At 44.2% G+C, this 11,148-nt stretch overlaps 1 long non-coding RNA gene across 2 annotated transcripts; it reads left to right on the top strand.

The window, feature by feature from the left end:
* The first annotated feature begins 4,650 nt into the window (after nt 1-4,650).
* LOC123377763 lies at nt 4,651-9,470 on the top strand. 2 transcript variants are annotated; one of them, XR_006582320.1, is made up of 4 exons: nt 4,651-4,768; nt 6,825-7,001; nt 7,434-7,642; nt 8,331-9,470. It is a non-coding gene; the product is annotated as an uncharacterized LOC123377763 (long non-coding RNA). The 2 variants fall into 2 exon arrangements; XR_006582319.1 differs by having other exon boundaries at nt 4,664-4,939; nt 8,331-9,469.
* Nucleotides 9,471-11,148: the final 1,678 nt, after the last annotated feature.

Here is an 11,148-nt window from a genome sequence, read left to right as displayed (position 1 = left end):
GGAATTAACAGGTCTAGGGTACCCTAAACCCTAGAACTGCCATGTGCTTGAAATCAGTTAAACATTGTGACTATTATATGCCTTTGTTTGCACTGTTGGTCTTTGTAGTTCCTGAAGGTAAAGTCAAAAGAAGACCTCAGTCGCTGTTACAGTGCTAGGGGTTTTCAGCATCAAGCTGAGAGGATCCACTGAGAGAGCCTGGTTCCTAGGAATAGCTTTTCCTCTGTTGGTTTCAACCGGAGTGCTCCTTTAGGCTTGGCCAAGCTGACCTTGTTCCAAAAGCCATCTAAACAAGAGTCACGCTAGTGAGCTGGCAGCGGAGGAGCTCGGCAGGAGCCACCCTCAATATATTTGACCATTATGAGCTCAGCAGGATTCTGAGCTGAAGCCAGGTTTTCCCAGGCAATAGGTATATTTCCATGGTGGTTTTTTTGTTTTGTTTTGTTTTTTACCCTATTGTCTCCTTCATACGAAGACTAAAATGCTGGCTTTCCCCTCTTCCTTTCGCTAACTAGCAAGCCAATCTATTTGGAGAAGCTTTTTATTTTGTGATGTCCAGTAACCTCTTCCCGCTTCTCCTGACTTCTTCCAGGCTGGAGAGGAACACAGTTCTACTGGTATGAACCCAAACCATGGTTCAATATGTTCTGCTGGCAAGATGCTGATAGTAGTCAAGGGCGTCCCAGGGTGCCTCTTCACCACCTGTCTGTGCCAGCCCGGAGACATCTATGCCACCAGAACCCGCTGCAATGTGAAACTACCTGACCCAGTTCTATCGTGCCAGTTCTTCCACTGCTGGTCTCCTTGGTTCTTCTGCCAGGTGAGTTCTGCCCCACCCCAGCCTGCTGGGGCAGCGTGAAGTCAGCTCTGTGCTGCTGTCTGGCTGGGCCTCGCTATGACTCTCTCTGCTCAAGGTTCAAAACCTCGGGGTGGGGAACCTAGAGCAAAACAGGCCACTTGGAGAGTATCCCAGCTCCCTGGGACAGAGCTCCTGGTCTCTGCAACAGATCCCTCTGCCTGTGAACTCAGGGTGACCCTCTTGTCTTGCACAATGCTGATGCACTGTCTTTGAGTACAGTCACAACCACTGATGAGTTATACAGTCAGAACACAGGCAAATTCCACCCTCAGCAACATAACCCAGTGCGTGGAACTAAGGGAAAGCAGCATTATAAGTCACGTAAATGAGTTTTCTAGCTCTGGGATTTACACTTCAACTGGAATAAGACAGCTATACTGGTCAATAGAACTGTGCTCCAATATCCTGTCTACTGTGTGTGCTGTTTCAGTCTGGTTTTGTGTATTGCTACCTCTATTGAATTTTACACCAAGATTAAATCTTCCAGCAGTTTGGCTTCACTCATGCCGTGAGCCCTATTCTACATACACTGTGTGTAGCCCTGTAACCAGAACAGAGAGAAGTCTTTGGGTCCCTTTGCACGTGTTTCTCCTGTGCTTTGTCTTCATTAGCTGTTGACTGTTTCTGAGACTGGAAAAATGATCAGGTCCTGTTCATAAGCGCTGGGGCAATATGAATCAGCAGGAAGCTCTGGTTTCATACAAGCTACATTAATATTCTAAGAGCCTTGTTGCCTGTGCCACAGGTGCAATTTCTTATTTAGCTTTCAGTGCTATTTTGATTAATAAAACTTAGCAATTTATAACAAGTCAAAAATAGAGTCACGGCTCTGAAGGGAGGTAATGCAGGGCACTGATTCTTTGCAAAAAATAGCAGAGCGGATTTCAAGACTCTCCAGTTTACAGAAAATTTTAAGGGATTGCAAATTTGATGCCACACACCCAGTTAAACATAGTAATGATGGGTCAAGAAAACAATCATCTTAGCTGGAAAATGGTTAGACAAAATACTATATAAACTATGTATCTGAAGGAACGACATGGTCTGAATTTCAAAATAAAACTGGAAAGCAGGCAGATTTTCTTGCCATGATTCTGGAATCTGCAACACCTTGTGAGAAGAATAGGGTCTAGACAGGACAACATTCTTGTTGGTTAATTAAAGTTATTTAACCAATTGTCCGTACTATAGTTCCTATGATATTGATGACGTTTGGTTGCTTAGCCAGTGTAGAGAACCAAGACCGTGCGGACTGAGACATTGATTTATTAATCAACATAGAATCTATTTACTTTCTATAATTTTTTATTTAACTTTTAGAAGGTGATATGGTTTGGAGGATTATTTGTTTTACAAAGTTTAAAAACGAGTTTAATATAGAATGTTCAAAGTTACCCCTAAGTGATCAGATGGTCCAATCAGAACACTGGTCAGTAGGGATTGAAGTTACCTTATTGGCACAGAATGCCAATGAAAGAAAGAGCTTGTTTTCCTTCTCTTGTGGCAGATTAGGGTCAGAGCCCTTGGAAATAACCTCAGTGCAACCTGCGGATAACATCAGTGCAATCAATGGGCTACATAGTGACAGAATTTCCGCATCATGTTGTTATACTGTATATTATTCATTTGTAATGATTTTGCTGGTATAGTAATTCCATGTTTCATTGCTTTGTTTGTTATACAAAAATGTTGTTATAGCCAGTAATGTTCCCAGAGCATTTCAATGATTTTGCTGATTTTATCATGAAGTTAATGAGCAACTGTAGTTTCCTTGTTGAGAAAATGTTAATTTGTAGGAGCATATTTTCAATGTAGGTGGAAGACAATATGTTGAAAAGTTTTCTCTTTAGCTGGTCCCATAAGTTCCAGTAATGGAAACTGAAACTTAAAAATGACATTCCCTACAGTGCTTTAAATACAATGAAATCATCTTAATAGTCTTGTTTTAATGGGCTCTTCAGCCTAGCAGAGAAAGGTCTAACACAATCTAATGGCTGAAAGTTGAAGCTAGACAAATTCAGGCTGGAAATAAGGTACACTGTTAACAGTGAGGGTCATTAACCACTGGAACAACTCACCGAGGGTCGTGGTGAATTCTCCATCACTGGCAATTTTTAAATCAAGATGGGATGTTATTCTAAAAGCTCTGCTCTAGGAGTCATTTTGGGGCAGTCCTCTGCCCTGTGGTATACAGGAGGTCAGACTAGCTGATCACAAGGTCCCTTCTGGCCTTGGAATCTGTGTAGCCTTTATGAAGTATGTTGGGGAAAAAAAAAGTTTCTGATCCACACAAATGTTCGTATTCTGCCCTGACAATTAGTGTTAAGCTACAAGTATTTAGATGAAGAATTTGAATGTGTCTCTTGCATCTTTTATTAATTTATTAACATTTTTACTACGCTACAATAAAACACTGCCCATCCAGTGATTTGGGCATCATTGACTGTCCTTTAAAAACACACCAATCGACAGACAGTCCTGTCAGTTACCCTAAGATCAAATCAACTAACTCCATGACAATAGAAACAGAACAAAGGTTAGTTACCCTGCCTATACAATCCCCATCAGAATTCTCCTCTAATGCCACTCAGCCTTACCAATAACCCATCTCCAGATGCGCAAGGGAGAAATGGACGTCTCTTTTGGCAACAGTACAAGCCTTGTGTGCAATGGGCCTAATCCTGATTTTTTGCACCTTCCTCTGAAACATCTTTTGTTTGGTTTGATTGGTATTTCCAGTTGGTTATTTTTTTATGGTGTGGAGGGGCAGTTTCCACAGGTTTTTTTTTTCATGTTTTATTTTTTAAATTTTGCCAAAGGTACCTAAGACCCAGGATGGATGGATGGATGGATGGATGGATTTCTTTCTTTCTTTCTTTCTTTCTTTCTTTCTTTCTTTCTTTCTTTCTTTCTTTCTTTCTTTCTTTCTTTCTTTCTTTCTTTCTTTCTTTCTTTCTTTCTTTCTTTCTTTCTTTCTTTCTTTCTTTCTTTCTTTCTTTCTTTCTTTCTTTCTTTCTTTCTTTCTTTCTTTCTATAAATCTAGTTGAATTTTGAAAAAAATCTTCCCATCAGGGTGGTGAACTAGACGGCCTATTGCTGTGGTCTCGTCTGGCATCTTCCAAACGCGTGTTCTGAAGTTTGTAAGCTCGTTGGGGCAGAGACTCTCTTGTTGTTCTGTGTTTGTGAAGCATCTAGCCCAATGGGGTCTTGGCCCAAGACTGCGGCTCCTAGGCACGACTGCAGCCCAAGCAATTAATAATAATAAATGGGCTGAATCCTGTGTTGGCGTCCATTGAAGCACCTCTGCTGAAGTCAATGGAAATGTGACAGTTCACTCCAACAGAGAGTGTGGCCCATTGCGGATTTTAGATACTGAAGTAATGCAGGATTTGGGGCCCAGGAACTACAGGTTAAGGCAGAGGTTCTCAAACTGGAGTTCGGGACCCCTCAGGGGGTCATAAGCTGTCAACCTCCACCTCAAACCCTGCTTTGCCGCCAGCATTTATAATGGTGTTAAATATATAAAAAAAGGGTTTTAAATTTATAAAGGGGGTCGCACTCAGAGGCTTGCTGTGTGAAAGAGGTCAGCAGTACAAAAGTTGAGAGCCACTGGGCTAAGGCGAACGGTTCTCAGCAATCCTAACTGGGGTTCCTAATGGGGTGTGTGATGGGGTATACAAATCCCACCCAGTCAACACGGGGTTAATAAGCTGTGGTGGGCCCAATCAGCCCTGCCCCATCTCAGCTGCGAGATATGTCAGACTTGGAGAGAGGAGCTTAGAAGGGCAGAAGTCCATGGAGCCCGTCCCACCCCGACGGGGCACCCTGGTAAAGGAAGACAGTGACAGGGTAACATACAACAATCTTCTGTGTCTGAATTCACCAGTTACATAATTACCTCTTATTCAGGTATGGTCCAGGAGATGTGCCAGCAATAACAGAGTCATTCTGAATGTTTCGATTTGTGTAGTGGGCATAGAGTGATTTGAACTTTCTGCTGGTATATCTCAGAGGATCTCAGAATATGCAAGTATTCATTAAGACAGAGGGGAGAACTGAACCTGGTCTTCCACATCCCAGGTGAGTGCCCTAATCCCGGGGCTAAACGTTCTAATGAGGGATCCATTCATTTGCAGCTCTAAATCCTCCTTTATTTCCTGCTTATCAATCAGATCCCGCTTCGAAGAACAGAGACCAGGTTAGTTAATCATACCATTGCCTGTCCGAGATGTGTGTTTGCATAACCAACCAGGCAATTCACACAAGCAAATATAATGTACAGGAGAGATTATCTGTAGAATAGAGACTACAGTACAGCAAGAAAAAATTGATCACAAGAGCACAACAGTAATTCTAAAGCTAATTACAAACAAACTACTTGCACATGCACAAAATCAATATAGTAGGTGACTCCTCTTTTAATCTAACAGTCAAGGACAGTTCCTTCTTTATGATCCTCAATACTTATGGTGAGTGTGCACATAAAATAAAAAGTACTTGGGTACACACACGCAACATCTACTTCTTATGATTATACCTTTTTACTTTGAAAACTTGGCCAACCCAAATAGAAAAATGGAAACCATCCTCAATACAAGCTACAGTTACAAGATACAGTGTTCAATAACAGAAAGGAATGTTTTCTGTATTAGTAACAGCTTCTGACAACATCTATTTTCATAATAGTGTTTTGTCGAATGAGCAGTTTGAGTGAGAGTACTGCTAAATCACCTAAAGTGAGGCTGCCTGACGCTCTAATTGCTGCTAATGTTAGGTAACTCCTTGCATTTCTTGTTTTATTCCTTTCTTCCTTTCATTTAATACCATCTGTCAGAGTCCATTCTGCCCTGGGACATTGCTTTGCATAAAGAGATATCAGAGTAGCCAGGCACTAGCAAAAGATGTGACTGGAGGTGAATATTTCTGGAAGCTTTATATGACACGTAAAACAGAAAGTTATGCTTTATATAAAGGTTCCATTTATAAATGGTTCATGAGTGTTTAATAGATGTAATAATAATGTTTTAGCCAGGAGTAGTGTGTATTATAGATGGCTATACACCAGGGCAGAGAAAGGTAATTCTGCTTTTGGGAGACTGCGGTATTTCTAATTTTGGTTTCATTCCAATTCGGAAGGAAAACCAAACATTTTGAAATTCCCCTTGAAAGGGATTGGAGCCCCAGCTCTGGGGCAGTTCACTTAGGGGCTGCCCCAGAGGTGTGGACCCTGGGAACTCTGGGAACCAGGGCTTCCAGGCTCTTGACTCCCCACTAGATGGGCGGACAAGGAATTGGGCAGGTGAGTTGGCAGGACACAAGGCAGGTTTCGAAAACTGCCTGGCAGGCAGGACTCCTTTGGTCCTCTGACTCGGTTCTCTCAGAAGTGCGTTGAAATCAAAGTGCTTCCATGGATGTTTCAATTTTCGCAAATTTTGACCCACCCCCCCCCAAAGAAAGTTTCATCAGAATGTTTCCAACTATCTCGAGTTATAAGCAGCCTGTTGGACTTTCAGACTATTTATTAATCATTTATTACAAGATTTATTAGTGTATTAACCCTTTATAAATGGAAACTTCGTATACGGTGTGGCCAAAGAGAAAGTCAAGGGAACAAACAAATAATGGATAATTTTGAGGGAACCTAAGGAAAAGGATCTTCAAGAAAAAAGTGAAAAATGTGAGATTCCAAGGTACTTAGGGTGAAATTCACCCCATGCACAGGATCCTTGTGAGCCTTCAGAATAGAGCCTAAAATTAATATCAGTGGTGCTAGGTGACTTTCCTTTTATGAGAATGGAGCTGTTGGCTGCGACTCCATCGTTAACCATACAAGACCCCTTCCATTTAAAATCCTGTTTTTGCCCTTCTCTGAAAAGAAGAGTCCTCCTAGAGTAGCCACTAACTGTCTTGTAATAGGAAGTGTCTTTGGGCTCTATTGCACTAATCCAGTCTGTCTTTTTTCAAGAGTTACTATAGCAACTCCTCCAGATGTGTTCTTCTGTTGTTTGGTGGAAGTGAACTGGAAACTTGGAAGACAGCTGAAGTCGGAGAAGGCTGGATGTTGCCGTCCGCACAGAGCATGATCTCTAAAGAAGAGGCATTGTCCTCTAAGGCTCCCGTTGGAGTGGAAACGCCTTGCGAGGTATCTGGCTTTGAGGGCTGCTGGCTGAGTACATTATTGCCTGCAGGCAGACGATGCAGTAGTTGCCAGAGACCCTCATCACACCATTTTCAGACCGAGTATAGGTGTGACTGAGCCACTGCTGCTTTTAATCATGTCCTGATACGTGAGGTGTCACCCAAAGCAATCGTAGGAGCAGGAGAGGCATCAGCTGCTGTGCTAATAATAAAATGCAGAGAACTAAAATCGCCCAAGTCTGGAGATGCCAGCTGGGCAATGGGATTATTTCCACACACAGTCTGAAAAGATCAATATTCACTGTTTGAGCTGAATTATAATAAACTTGATGTCATGCCTCATTAACAGACCTTTCCCTGCATGGATTTCATATCCCGTCGGGGGGAGGAAATAGAGCAGCTACAGAATCGTATCAATTTGTCTTTTCATCCGCAGGTGCTCGCCTGCCCGAGGGAAGGGATGCTTTGCAGCTGCTTTGGCCCACCGTGCGGTAGGTTCTAGCCAGTAAGAACCTCTGTCCAGCTGGAGAGGGTGTGACGCTGGGGAGCGAAAGCCATGTGCACACCCATCTTCCCACTGCCTCTTAAACACATTCATTCAGAGGAGTCTTGCTCAAGCCAGTGAGAGGTCCTGTAGTATCTCAGGTAAGGAGGCAGAGACCGAAAGACAGAGTGATGTAGCCTGGGATATTCAAAGACACCTAAGGGAGCAATGGATGGGATTTTCAAAAGCTCCTAAATGCCTTTAGGAGCACACACTGCCCTGAAAGTCACTGGGATGTGTGCCCCTAAACGACATTGGGGCTTTTGAAAAGCCCATCCATGGTGCCCAGCTCCTATTGGAAGTCAATAGGGGTTGGACAACTAACTTCTTTGGGTTCCTCTGAAGCAGTGACTAGCAGATAAAAACCAGGGGAGCAGCTCCTCAGCGAGTCTGAGTTGTCATAACTCCATTGGCACCACTAGAGCAGCCCTCTGGTGTAGACAGGTGAGTTGTAGTTTGAACACATTGGCTGATGGAAGTAAACCTTGGGCTCCACCCAAGGGTTAACTCTTGCCTTGTCCACAGTGGGTTTTAATATGTGTTAACCAACATGTTAAAAATACACCTTTTCTTCCACCCCCTAAATTCCTTCAGAAACAGAAGACACTGGAGTGTTGGGTTAAAACGCCCAGCAGAACTGAACATCTCAACTGAACATGTTTTAAGTAGCATCTTGCTGTGATTCTCAGGCAACTACAACAAAAATACACCGTGGAAACTGTATTCTCTTTATTTTTCGTATGCATTTGGTACACACTTGTTTACTTACTGGGTTGCTTTCTATTTCAGCTGTCTCTTTATAACACTGAAAATCTACAAAACGCTGACCATAATTAATACAAAGCTAATAACATAAAACCCCACCACCTCAGACAACAGTTGGCAAGTGAAAGAAAAATGAAAAACCAACAGCTCCTTTATCAGACCCTCACGACCGCAGTGATATTCGTCGGCTGTCAGATAACCAAGCAATACCCGTAGGCTTCCACACTATGTCCTGCAGACCAGGCCCTCCATAAATACTTGGGGGATGGAGAAAAGATGGGCCTGTCAGTATGTGCAGGAGAAGATCAAATCTGGGCTCTGTCTGGCGAAGTGGAGAGTGCGCTCCACAGTCCAGGACCCTTCACAGAAAATCCCTCCCCAGCAGCCCCCTCAGTGGAGCTCAGATGCTGCCAAGGAAGCTTCTCTTAATAAATTAGTTTACTTGGAGTAAAGCTTAAAGGGTTTGAGGCCTGATCCAAAGCCCAGTGAAGACAATGGGAAGACTCCGATTGACTTGAGGGACTTTGGAGCCAGACCCCTGTTGCTTGGTTTTAAAATTTGTGATACAGCAGGGCCAGAGGGCAGCAGGAGAGTGATTTTTTCTTTACGTGTTAAAATAAATTATTTTTTATGAGGGAAATTCACCAAAATTCACTAAAGCCAGTGGTTCCCATTAAAAACAACAAAAGCAGCACACTTCTGTCTGAATTCTATTTACCTGCTGTTGTTAAAGTCACCCCTTGCCCCATAACAAAGATCACAGGGGAGATATTTCTATTTTAGATTTCACTTGCTGGCTTTAACACGGACTGTGCAATCAAGCCAGCTTCTCTTGCCCTGTGGGTAGTTAATACGGTGCAGTAAATCATTCGTTAATCACCCTGTTGACACAGTAGGTACCTGGGTGGCTGTCGAGGGTACACACATCTGCAGACTCCCCAGGGTTGCGTGTTGAGGGGAGAAGTCCCCTGGCTTAGTCTTGGCTACAAACCTCTACAGGCAGGTCCCTTTGAGCATGATGGAGCGAAAGCATCAACCAGATCAACTGAAAACATTCAGCTCTGCTCCAGCCTGGAGAGGGAGGAAGGCTGGTTTCCAATCCCACGGCTCCACCGGCATCTCTAGCCTGGGCCTGGTTCTACGCAGGAGCTGGCAGCACAGGCAGGTTCCTGAAGATGACGGAAATCTTCCTCTCTCAGGGGATCTTCTGGCCATCAAAAAAGGACTCCTCATGTTTGAGGATCTCATGGGTGAACTCGTAGCGAGCCAGGCCTCCGACCCTGTACAGCGAACGGCCTGGCAGCAACAGGTCCATCCAGTCCTCTGGGTTCTGTTTGCTGATCAGCCGCATCACACTGGAGGACAGCAGCTGCAAAACCCATCCCAATGGTCAAACTGGTAGTGGCGGCGGCTCAGCACAAGCCCCAGAATGATCAGAGCCTTATTCCCTGTAGATTAAGGAGAGGTTACTACAGGTTAATTAGAGCACCTGGAGCCAATTAAGCTCCCACTCCAGACTTAATAAAAACCTCTGCTTCAGTCAGACAGGAGGAGGGAAGGAGAGCGGACTAGTTTGGAGGTGACTGGTGTTGACCAGAGGATTAGAATAGCAGGGGAAGGGAGACCAGGCCCAAGCAGGGCAGAGGGACTCCCCCAGCACAGAGAACTGAAAGAGGGTCAGAAGCCGGTGAAAGTGAAGGGGCTGGGACCGGAGTAGGGGGTGAACCTGGGTCTCTTCCCCACTCCCCTTCTCTCCCCCTCCAGGGCACCTAAGGAGACCAAGAATAGGGGCAGGGGCAGCGCCCTGACCCACCACCCCCAGGAAAAGCGTGGAACCCACCACAATAGCATTGGCCATTTGTCACAAACTGCACCCATATTAAAACTTTTTTTCCCTTGCACTACTGAAGAGCTCGGTTGTGAGCGTTATCCTGCTAGTCAGCGACCGGTTCTATTTGAAGTTGAGCTGCTAGTCTGCTGGGGAGCTGTGACCTCCGTGTGCTGTCCTCCACGGGAATGGAAACCTTTCCTCCCTTTGCAGCACAAACTGAAGAAGCCCGGCTGCTCCTTTACTGGCTTTTTGGACACCAGCCATCGGTTGCTTACCATCAATTCTGATCTGACAGTGATCCCTACAGCTGATGTGCTGATTCTAATCCGCTGCTTGAGTCGGGTTTAAATCTTTATCTGCAATCAGTGAGTCTGAGCGCTGAGTATGCAGAGACATTATTAGATTATTAAATCAATGACACTCAGGTTATTAGTCACACTTATCTGCATTACCTGACACTGTAATGATGTTCTATTTTTACTTCCATCCTGCTAATGTCCCAGAGGTACTGAAATTATGACCAGAAAATTAATTTCTTTACATTTGGACGAGAAATAGAAGTAAGGGGAATAATCCCGTATTGACACTATAAATCCTAACAGGGTTGTTCAGAAAAGCTATGGGTATTTTAAAAAAAAAAAGGGGGTTGAGAACTACATTTCATGTACCCGCTTATCCCTGTGGTGCGGGGTAAAAGAACAGGCCTGTGGATAGGTCTGGTGTTCAGATCTGGACCAGACTATTTTAGCTGGTAACTCATTTTCAGGGATTAGGATTCCCGAGCTAGCGTTAATGGTTTTACTAGAACTGCCAATATTTTCTCACAGAATCCTGCCATCGGGGCTGTTGGAAAGGGAGCATTTCTGGAGTGAGATCAAATCTCGTAACCAGACAAGGGACAGCTCGTGGTAAGATGATGAGCGTGTGACGGATTCCCCCCAGCACGCCACCTGCATCTGCGGTATCACCGAGCCCACCTGACCCACCAGCCTGGGTTCCCTTTACACGGCA

This window comes from Mauremys mutica, chromosome 9 (genome assembly GCF_020497125.1).
Source record: "Mauremys mutica isolate MM-2020 ecotype Southern chromosome 9, ASM2049712v1, whole genome shotgun sequence".
Taxonomy (NCBI): Eukaryota; Metazoa; Chordata; order Testudines; family Geoemydidae; genus Mauremys; species Mauremys mutica.
Note: the sequence above shows the minus strand (reverse complement) of the source record. Positions and strands in the feature narration are given on the sequence as shown.